The sequence below is a fragment of the Sarcophilus harrisii genome, chromosome 1, assembly GCF_902635505.1.
Source record: "Sarcophilus harrisii chromosome 1, mSarHar1.11, whole genome shotgun sequence".
NCBI classification, from domain to species: domain Eukaryota; kingdom Metazoa; phylum Chordata; class Mammalia; order Dasyuromorphia; family Dasyuridae; genus Sarcophilus; species Sarcophilus harrisii.
This window is the reverse complement of record NC_045426.1, coordinates 234,153,076-234,164,535: the sequence shown is the minus strand read 5'-3', so window position 1 is coordinate 234,164,535 and position 11,460 is coordinate 234,153,076.

The following is an 11,460-nucleotide window of genomic DNA, read 5'->3' as shown; positions in this document are numbered from 1 at the left end:
CTGCTTTTGTCATGGTTTTTTCAACTACTATTCCAGAAAGTTGAATGAAATTATATATCATCTTTAAAATGTCCACTGGAATCATAAAAGAAAAAAATGTTCATAAACTTTATGTTTCAACTTCATATTGTTTTCCAATTTTCTTTTTAAGTTCTGTATGATTTCAGGGCCATTATAGTAATGTCATATGAACATTAGGGGGTGCTATAGAACAACAATATATTGTGTTTCCTTTTTTAAAAACTGAAATCTTTGTTCTCTGACCTTTTTTCTATCTAATTCTATTTGCCTAAGGATGACGTTTTCTGTTTTTTCCACACTAAGGACCCTATTTCATGCATTCATTCACTAAAATTTAGCACTAAAGTTAAAATAATCCATTACATTGTGATAATTATAAGCATATAGTCGAGGAAGTTACACATTACATAGCTTAAGTTAGAAAAAACTTCAGTTATAGAAATTAGACAATTTGTTTAACTATCTCACTTTCCATGAGGACTTTTTTTTTTTTTTTTTTTTTTTTTTGCTGCTGCTGCTGCTGCTGCTGTAGTCTTTATTGTAAATTTTTGTTGATAACTAACTGCAATATTTTTTAATAGGGAGCTCGACTTAGAGCCAGGAGGACTTGAATTCATATCTCACTGCCAACCTTTTCTACCTCTCTGACCCTGGACAAGTTGCTTAATCTCCTTGCTTCAGTTTCCTTATCTGTATAGTGGGTATAATAGTAGCACCTTCCTCATAAGATTATGTGAGGAACAAATAAGACAATAATTGTGTATCATTTAGCACATTTTCTGGCACAAGTAACTGCTGTATAAATACAGCAAGATGGCTCAGTGGATTATGCCAGGTTTGAAGTCAGGGAGACCATCTTCCTGAGTTCAAATCCGGCCTCAGACATTTACTAGCTATGTTATCCTGAGCAAGTCACTTAACCCTGTCTCCCTCAGTTTTCTCATCTATAAATTATTTGGAGAAGGAAATGGCAAACCACTCCAGTATCTTTTGCCAAGAAAACCCTAAATGAGGTCACAGAGTCAAATACAACTAAACAGCATTTAATGTCAATTTTAATATTCTTATTGATTTAAGTGGAGAAACTCCTACCAATATAAAAAGGCACAGTTCTGTAATTTATGATCACAGTTGCCTGGTATCTGAGAGGAAGAGTGACCTGTCCAGGGTCATCCAGTATATATCTAAGGCCTAACTGGAGCCCAAGTTGTCTTGGCTCTTAAAACTAGTTTTAAGGTTATGAAAGCTCCACTATACCATTGTCTAGTAATAACAATGCTCCTAATAACTTTAATAGAATTTTTAGAATACCATCAATAAAAATACAGTATTTTTCCTGTGTATTTTCAGCCACAATCTTAATTTCATATTGAACTTGATCAGTTTTTATACTTTTATTTTTAGTAATTTATAGAGAACTCTCATTTTAATAACTGTTTATTAAGAGCCTAATAACATGCCAGACACTATTCTTTTGCTAGGGCTATAAAGACAAAAGTGAAATTGTTCTTGGCTAGAGAGCTAGCATTCTGCTGGGGAAAGTAAGAGACAAAATCTACACAATGAGTACATCTAAATCATGAAGAAAAATATAAAAGTAATTTCAGAGGGGGGCATTAATTGGGAAGATCAAGTAAGTCCTCTTGAGTTATTCTTTGAAGAAATCTAAGGATTATAGTAGATGGAGATAAGAAGAGGTCATTTTAAGCATGAGGACTCTTCAAAGAACAGCAGGTAAGCCACTTTGAAATCCGGTGTGTGAGTGAGGAGAAAAAGATCCAAAATAAGCCTAGTAAGGTAGGATGGGGTCATATTTTGACAAGTTTTAAGAGCCAAACAAATTTCTAATTTTTTCTTATAGGCAAGGGTGAGCAACTGAACATTCTTAATAACATTGTCAAACCTGTGCCTTAGGAACATCAATGTGGTTTCCATAGAGGATAAATTAGAGTAAGAGACTGGAAGCAAGGAGATTTAGGAAGCTAATAATTGATGTTAAGATCTTTATATTGGTTGTTGTATGAGAGAAAATGAAGTGATAATTATAAGACATTTGAAATTGATTTGACAGGATTTGGCATTGAGGGAGAGTGAAGAAAAATCAAAGATGACTTCTGATTTACAGATCTGAGTAACTAGAAGAATGTTGACATTCTTAACAGAAAAGGGAAGGTTTTTGGAGAGCTTTGTTTAGGGCATCTAGAAGGCATTTGGTGGAGACTCAGGAAAACTGGGAAAAGAAAATGATTTGATATGTAGACCTGGTGGACATAGAAATGATCATTCAATCCTTGACAACTGACAGGATCACAAAAAAAGTACAGAGAGAAAAATAGTGCTACAGCAGAATTAGGGGGTATATCCATGCAGAGGAGGAGGTAAATAAATGATTATTTAGCAAGGTACATGAAGAAGAAATGGAAAATCGGAAAAGAAAGAGCAGTCTTACCAAAATTTAAGAGAGGATTTAGGAAAAGGAAATGATCCATAATCAAATGAGCATTTATTAAACATCTATCATGCACCAAGAATTTTCCTAGGCTCTGGGGATACAAAGAAAAGCAAAAAAGTAATCTCAGATGTGAAGAAGCATATATTCTAATGAGGGGAAAACATGTAAATAATGACTCATTTAAAATAACATGTAGACTGTGAAGTTAATATGAAAAGTATTAGCAGCTGGGGATATGGGTGGTAAGGAGAGACTGGGAGCTTTGTAGAAATGGATTTGAGCTGAGATTTGAAGGAAGCTAGGAAAACAGAGAGACCAGAGCTTTCCAAGCACAGGGAACAAACCAGTACAAAGACATAAATGAAAGATGGCATGTTCAGTGTTTAATAAATAAATAAATAAAATAATAAGCAGATAGGCTGGTGTAGCTGGATTGAATATGACTGGGAAGGTAGGAATAGATGTAATTATGAAGAGCTTTAAGGGCCAAAAAAAAAAAAAAAACTTTTTATTTGGTCTTGAAACTAATAGCTATTGCTGCTCTTTAAGGAACAAGGTAATATAGTCAGAGGCTTTAGGGAAAATTGCCTTAGTAGCTAAATGGAAAATGGATTGAAATAGAGGATGATTTCAGGAAAAAGATCTAGAAGGCTGCTACCGTACTCCAGGTAAAAGGTAATGAGGACCTGAATTAGTGTTCTTGCTATGATTGAAGGGAAGAGGATGTTATATGAGACATTCTGAAAGTAGAAATGACAAGATTTGTCAACAGATAGGATACATGAGGGTAACTAAGTGAATTTGTCCAAGATGACACTGAGATTTTGAACCTTGGTAACTGGAAGGATAGAGGTGCTCTTGCTAATGGGGAAGTTTGGAAGGAATGATAATGAGTTTAGATGTGCTGAATTTAATATACTTATGGAACATAAAGTTTACATAACAATTGGAGCTATGGGATAAGAGCTTAAGATGAGACTAGGACTGGAAGACTGTATGTTATGTGTTTTGGGGAATCATCATCATAGAGATGATAACTAAACCAGTAAAAGCTGATGAGATCATGTGAAATAGTATAGAATAAAAAAAAGAAGATAATCCAGGACAAAGTCTTGGACAGTGCCTACAATGAATATGACATGGATGAAGAATAGGTTTTGTCATGAAAACCTAGAAAAGAAAATATTCAGAAGGGAAGCGTGATCAACAGTGTTACATACTGCACAGAGATACATGTGAAGTGAACATCCAAGTATTTGAGAATATGTACACATACCTACACACACACATAAACATAGGGAAAAAAAGGTTGGACTGGAGAAAAATAGTGAGCCACAAACTGATATCTTTAAGAAAGGAAGACTTAAATGAAGCATTGCATACTATAAATGACTACATGAAAACATATTCTAAATCACTAACTCATACAAGAAAGGTGTGTTAGAATAGCAGAGATTTTAACACACACCAGGCAGATAAATATAAAATTGTGAGACCAGTTAGTGTTAGATTATTGGAAAATAGGTATAACCGACACCTTGTGGTTAGAGTTGGTAAAATCTAGTCATACTAGATTTCTGTTTGTAATTGTTCCCAAAAGAGGTGATTAAATTCTACTTGCTCTTCTCCTTTACAGCCTACCAAGATTAAAGGCAGAAACAGACCCAGTATTTCCCAAAATAGTCATTGAAGCATTCTTTGGGGTAGCAAAAAATTAAACACCAAAGTGGATTACTGTCATCTGGGAAATAACTGAAAAACTATGGGATATAAATTTTATTGAAAATTATTGTGGAATAAGAAGTTACAAGCAAATAATTAGGGAAATATACAAAGTTCTGTTTGCATTTATGCAGAACCAAAAGCACAACATTCACAGTAACTACAACAATGAAAATGAAACAGTCACTAAAAGGAAGGTGACTATAAGTAATAGAAAAACCAAGGAAAGTAAAGAGTTAAGAAGATAGCTCCATTCTCCCATCAAAAGAGCTACTTCTGCATAACATTTAGTGGACATTTTGTCAATGTCCATGGCAACATGGCATATCCAGAGGTTGTAGACAAAATGCCAACTTGGCTGCATTGCTAAATGGAATATCCCCACCTTAGATTATTCATACAATAAACTTATAGACTCACTACTGTTTAACTCTTTAATGTAATGCATAGAGTGTTAGATTTAGGAATATCTGAGTTCAAACTGCCTCAGTTCTAGCTATGTGACTCTGGACATGAAATCACTTGATTTCTCTCCAAATAGAAATGTTAGCACAGGGTTGTGCTTTGTGAACTTCAAACACTCTATAAAGATGAACTATTATTATTATTACATTATCAGATTTGTACATGCACTATTTAATGTCTCCAATATTTTGAGCTGATTAAAATGATTAAAGAAAAAAGATAGCAATGAATTATTTGTTTAAATGAAGCATGGTGAATATTCTGGGGGCAAATTAAGATTTAGGTCTCTCAAAACAGTCTTGTTTTAGTGTAAATTCTAGCAATGATTTCTTCTTGTTGCACTCAAGAAAATTATCAAAGAACTGGATACAACTGAACAATCTAATAGAATGACTTTCCTAAACAAGGCCTTCTCTTTTGGTCTTTCCATACAAAATATAAGATTACAAAGCTTTTTTTTCCTATAAGCACATGAATCACCTAATTGAAAGTTCATACAATTAATTTACAAAATGATCCGTTGTTTACCATTATTTTCATTTGGAATATGGTCTATCCAAATATTGCAAAATCGTATTTGGCATTCAAAAATAGACTGAAATAGGTCTCCTAGTCCATGTTCTTTCCTCTACAACACACTGCTGATAAAGGTTTGACCAAAGGTTTGGCCAAAATTGGCCACTGGCCATTCACTAAATATGCCCTTATTGAATCCTGGCTTCAATACTTATTAGCCATGTGGCCCCTGGACAAATAACTTCATCTCTTAGGCTCAGTTTCCTTATCTGCTTCTATCTCAGAATTGTGAGGAAAGTATGTTGGGAACATTAAAAAGTACATATACTTACTGGCTGTCATCTGACAGGTCACCTGTGTGACCTATTAAGTCATTTAACCTCTCGATGTTCTGGGCAATCTTTGACACAAGTTCTTAATCTTGGGTCTGTGAACTTATTAAAAATTTTTTTTTGATTACTATTTCAACATAAGGTTTCTTTTGTAATCATTTGTATTTTGTTTTATGCTTATAAAAACATAATTCTCAGAACAAGTCTATGATATTCACCAGACCACACAAGGAGGTTACAACACTTTAAAAGGGCAAGATCCCTTCTATGAGAATAAATTACAGAGAAGATGGTAACCAGCATGGGTAAAGGGAGTTTCTTCATCTAGGAGTTTGTTATATGAGTGAAATCATAGGTTCAGTCTTTTATCTTTGATCTACAAATATGATTTGAGCTTTTTTTTCTTTTTTTGCCTCCTCACCTTTTCTCCAACCATTTCCTCTCCTAGAATGTCCTCTCAGTGCTCCCAACTCCTCCATGCCTCCAAACATCACCTTTTTCCCACAAAAATTCTACCTTCCTTAAAGGTCCAGATCAAATGCTATCTCCCTCCACAGTCCTGATTATCCCAAACAAAAGTGTGTTCTCCCTTCTCCGAACTCTTCTATGGCACCTTGAGTAATTATTTGCAACAATTCTTTTTTATATACTTGTTTTCCTCCAATTAGATTGTAAGCTCATTAAAAATCAGAAGTTATGCTTTACTTACTTTTGTATCCCCAGAATGCCTCATACATAACAGGAGCTATATAATATATGAACATAGCTCAGAGATTGAAGAGAGATTGTACCAGGTGTACCTTGATCACCATCTTTGTCTACATAATATGAATGGCACTGGATGGCACAAGATGGCCACATTCTCATAAAATTGACCAAATTGATAAAGTGCTCATGAAGAAATATTTATATACATGATGCTTCCCATAAGAATCTACACAAAGTGAAGAGCAGAAACTTGGGGCTATCCAGTGCCTAAAGGGAAGAATGAAGTAAGAATTTTCCTGAATGTCTTTCCACAGAAGAACAGGGACAACTTTTAGTTCCATATAGATTATTTTAGAATTAGACTGACAAACTTAAAGGGATATGAAGATGGGGCAGAAAAGGGATTGATCTTCAATCATTAAGCTTGTCAAACAAGGCAACAGATAAGCAGTGTTTTCATTACTGTCTTCCCTGCCTCTTTACTGGACAGCTTAATCTTAAGGATTATATAGATAGGGAGTGTTCACTTATTGACTAGAATTCCCATTTTTGCAAAAGACTTAGACCTTAAGGTCACAGTTTGGGGAACTAGTTCTATCTAACTAGATAGTAAGTGGGACAAAGGAGAAAAGAAAAAGAAGATGATGATAGAAGATGATAACTGCACTTTCATAAGTGCAGTAAGAGAAGGAGAAAAATTTGAGGACCTTTTGAATCTACATATAAATAACTAATAACACCATTGCTCCAGTAATCATAAGATCATAGATCTAGATCTGGAGGTACCTCAGAATCCATGTATTGCAAGTCCTTATTTAACAGATAAGGAAAATGAGGGCTTAAGAAGCTTGACTAGTTTGGGTCACATAAGTAAGCATCCCAATGTGCTATAAACCAAGTAATGAATAAAACTGTTATCATGAAGCTTTTGAGTTATCACACACCCCTGCAATCATCACTGTTTAGGAGCTGGGAAGATTATTCTGCAAGAACTGCTATACAGTTGTATTGGAAATAGTTTAGCACATAAAGACACTAGGGTTGAGGTTGGAGTGAAAACATATGGTGAAAATAAATCAGGAAGACTTGAATTCAGGTCTTGTTTCAGAAAATTTATTAACTGTGACTGGACTGTGTAACTTATCTTTTCTGCAGTTGTAAATGGGAAAAATAGCACCTGCGTTCCAAACTTGAAAGGATCAACATGTACAAAGTGCTTTGCAAATAGACAAATCTGTTTACAGACTAAGTCCCATAAGACAACAGATAGCTGACAAAAACTTACTGGGATGAGCTAGCTATTCAGGCAGAAATGGAGAAGAGTGAGCAGAAGAAAATTCTAGTCCTAAGATCTGTGCTTCATTATATTGCTCAAAATGAATGAAATGAGTGATTAAAGAGGGAAAGGAGAATGATTTCCATACCTTCCCAAGATTTATTTCAATAGCCTAGTCAGGGTCTCCATTATCTACTCTATTTTTTAATGTGTTGTTCTGGGAAAAAACATTTACCTCCTGATCACTAATTTTATGGTATGAGAGGATAATATAGCTTAGGATAGAAAATACACTGAAATGGAGCGAATAGAGGATGAAGAAAGGAAAATTGGATCAGAAATTATGAATTTGAAACCATTCAGATATCATCAAACTACATTTTGAAACATTTGGGATTTTCAATTACAACAAAGAACTGATGTATATTTTATGTACTTTAAAAAACTGATATAAACTTTAGTCTTTAAATGGGTTGATTTTAAAATATATATTTTATGCAGATGTTTGCAGAACTTTTTTCTTACTAAAATTCTTGTATGAACAATTTTCATATGAAGAAATTAAGGCCATCTATAGTCATATAAAAATTACTTTAAATTACTTTTGATTTAGAGAAATGCACATTAAAACAACTGTATGGTATCACCTTATACCTATCAGATTGACTGAGTTGACAGGAAAAAATGATAAATGTTGGAGATGATGTGGGGAAACTGAGTCAGTAATGTATTGCTATGGAGTTGTGAACCAATCCAACCATTCTGGACAGTAATTTGGAATTGTTCCCAGAGAGCTATAAAACTCTGCATATCCTTTGATTCAGAAGTTCCACTACTGGGTCTCTATCCCAGAAAGATCATAAAAGATCATTTTCCACAAGTGCAAAAATGTTTGTAGCAGCTTTTTGCGGTGGCAAAGAATTGGAAAATTGGTAGGTATCTATCAATTGGGGAATGACTGAATAGGTAATGATATATTAAAGTAATAGAATATTATTGCTCTGTAAGAAATAATGAACAGGTTGATTTCAGAAAAACCTGGAAAGACTTAACAATGATGCCGAGTCAAGTGAGGAGAATCAGGAAAACATTGTACATACTAACAGCAAGATTATATGATGATCACTTTGATAGATTCGGGTCTTCTCAGCAATTCATGATCCAAGGCAATTCCAATAAACTTTGGATAGAAAATGCCATTTGTATCCAGAAAGAGAACTATGAAGACTGAAGGTGGATCAAAGCATATTATCTTCACCTTTTTTTTCTCTTTCTTGTGGTTTTTCCCTTTTGTTCTGATTTTTCTCTCCCAATGTGAACTCAAATGGAAATATGTTTAAAAAATAAAGAAGAAGAATGTACATATACATAACCTGAAAAAAATAAAATTAAAAAAAATCTAGTGATGAAAAAGATGATATGAAAACAATAAAATGGTATAAAAATAAAAGGAATTCTAAGAAAAGAAGAAAAAAGACTATGCAGATCAAGTGAAATCATAGAATAGATTTCTAGAGTTGGAAGAGGCCTTCAAGGTCATTTAGTCAAACCTCTCACCCAATATAGGAAAATCTATATAAAATTACAAGTCACAGAGTCAGATACTAGGAAGAAAACTTGGAAGCCATCTAATCCCAATTATTCCTAATCAAAAATCTCTTCTCTGAAAAGAGGTTGCCCAGCCTTTTCTAGAAGATCTCTAGTAAAAGAAAACATTGCCATGCTATGCAACTCACTTCAATTTTGGAAAGCTCTAATTGACATCAAGCCAAAATCTTCCTCTTTATGACTATGATCCATTGCTCCTAGTTTTATTATATAGGGCCAAGTCTAATACCTTTTTCTTCTTTATGCATCTCTTTATATACTCGAAAACAACTATTATCTTCTGAACACCCTCAATTATCTGATGATCTTTAACATCTAGCTTTTACTTTCGACTGTTGCATAGCTCTGACTGTCAGAAGTTTCTTCTTTAATTCTATATACCTTTTCTCTCCTTTGGTCCCAAGTTGTCTGGTCTCTCTTCCACATGATAGCATTTAAAATATTTGAAAATGGCCATAACATGCCTTTGTCTCTTTTTTTTTCTCTCAAGTACAAATGTACTCAATTACTTTTTTCCCAACATTTCTCACATAAGATGCTTTGTAGATTCTTAAAATTCTGATAGTATTCGTTTGGACACACTAATTTGTCAATAATTTTAAAATGAAATACCCAAAATTGAAAACAGCACTTAAGTTGTACTTAATTGCAGAGGACAGTGGGATTTACCTCTCATGACCTAGACATAATGCTTCTGTTTACAAAGCCTAATATTGTGTTAACCTTTTTTTAAGTAGCCTCATCATGCTGTTGGCTCATATTGGGCTTATGGTTAACTAAACCTCCCAGGTCTTTTTCATATGATCTGCTTTCAAGCCAGTTCTTCCTGATTCTGCACTTATGCAATTGGACTTTTGAACCTAAATACAGGACTTCCTATTGATCTCTGTTATATTTCATCTTAATGGTTTGGGCCCAGACTATCAAAATCTTTCACAATTCAATTCAATAAATATTTTTAAGAACTAATTGGGAGTAGAGAAGTATATCAAGTACTGGGGTTGATAACAAAATTTAGGTAAAAAATAATCCCTACCTTCAAGCAGTTTATAGTCAAGTAGGGGTATAAAATAAGTAGATAACTAATCTAAAGTATATTTTCTATAAGTTCACTAGAAAGATAAAAAAATAAATTGTGAGATTCTAAAGAAAAAACCTAAAATGTGAGAATTCAAGAGAAAAAAATTGTTGTGGATAGAAGATGATCATGGAGGAGTTAGAATTTTTTAAGTCATTGAACTTGATTCTAACAAATACCATAATGGCATATCTAATAGCAAAGTTTTTTAAAAATTAACTTTTTAAAATAAAATTTTCTTTTTTATTGTGAATATAACAAGCATAAATATTTCAACATGTAAAGAACAAGAAAAAAGCTTGTACGAAAAAACTTACATGTTTATTTTGTAAGAATTGTGTGTTTTTAATTTAGGCAGTCCAGGGGGCAACCAGGTAAGAGTGTAGGATCTGGAATTAGAAAGTCATATTCCTGAATTTAAATGTGGCATCAGACACTTCTTAGCTGTGTGACCTGAGCAAGTCATTTAACCCATTTGCACCTGTACAATGAGCTAGAGAAGGAAACTGCTGCCCTGGTAACAAATATGTCCACTCCAGCAAAACAAATCAACCCAATGGCCATGTCTGAGAATGTATCTTATTTTGTATCTCCAATCCATTACCTTTCGGTCAAGAGTTGAGAGATATGTTTCATCATCAGTCTTTTGAAGCCATTATTTTTGTCACAAGTTTCTAAAGGCTTTCAAAGTTGTTTTTCCTCATTTGGGGTAAGGTGAGGGAGGGATTTCTTTGTTATATAAATTGTTCTGGTTCATTTCAGTATACATTAGTTTGTGTAAGTCTTCCCCTGTATCTCTTATCATATATTATTTTTTATGATACAATATTACTCAATTACATTCATATATCACAATTTTGTGCAATTATCCCCCAATTGGGCACCTATTTTGTTTACATTTCTTTGCCAATACAGAAAATATTGCTATAATCTTATACATATAGGTCTTTTCACTCTATCTTTACCTTGTGAGATATGCTTAATAGTAGTATCATTGGATCAAAGTGTTATATACAGTTTATGACTATTTGGGAATAGTTCCAAAATGTTTTCCACAATGGATAAACCAATTCACACTTTGCCAGTATTAGGAACTAGGATTGATTCAAAATTTATGTAAAACGTAATCCCTACCTCAAGGAGCTCACAATCAAGTAGGAGGATAAGATAAGCAGATAACTAACATACAATAATATACATAACTATAAGTTCATTAGACAAAAAACAAAATTCTTATTTGAGATCGAAGAGTAAAAGATTGTTTCAGATGGAGGATGAGGGA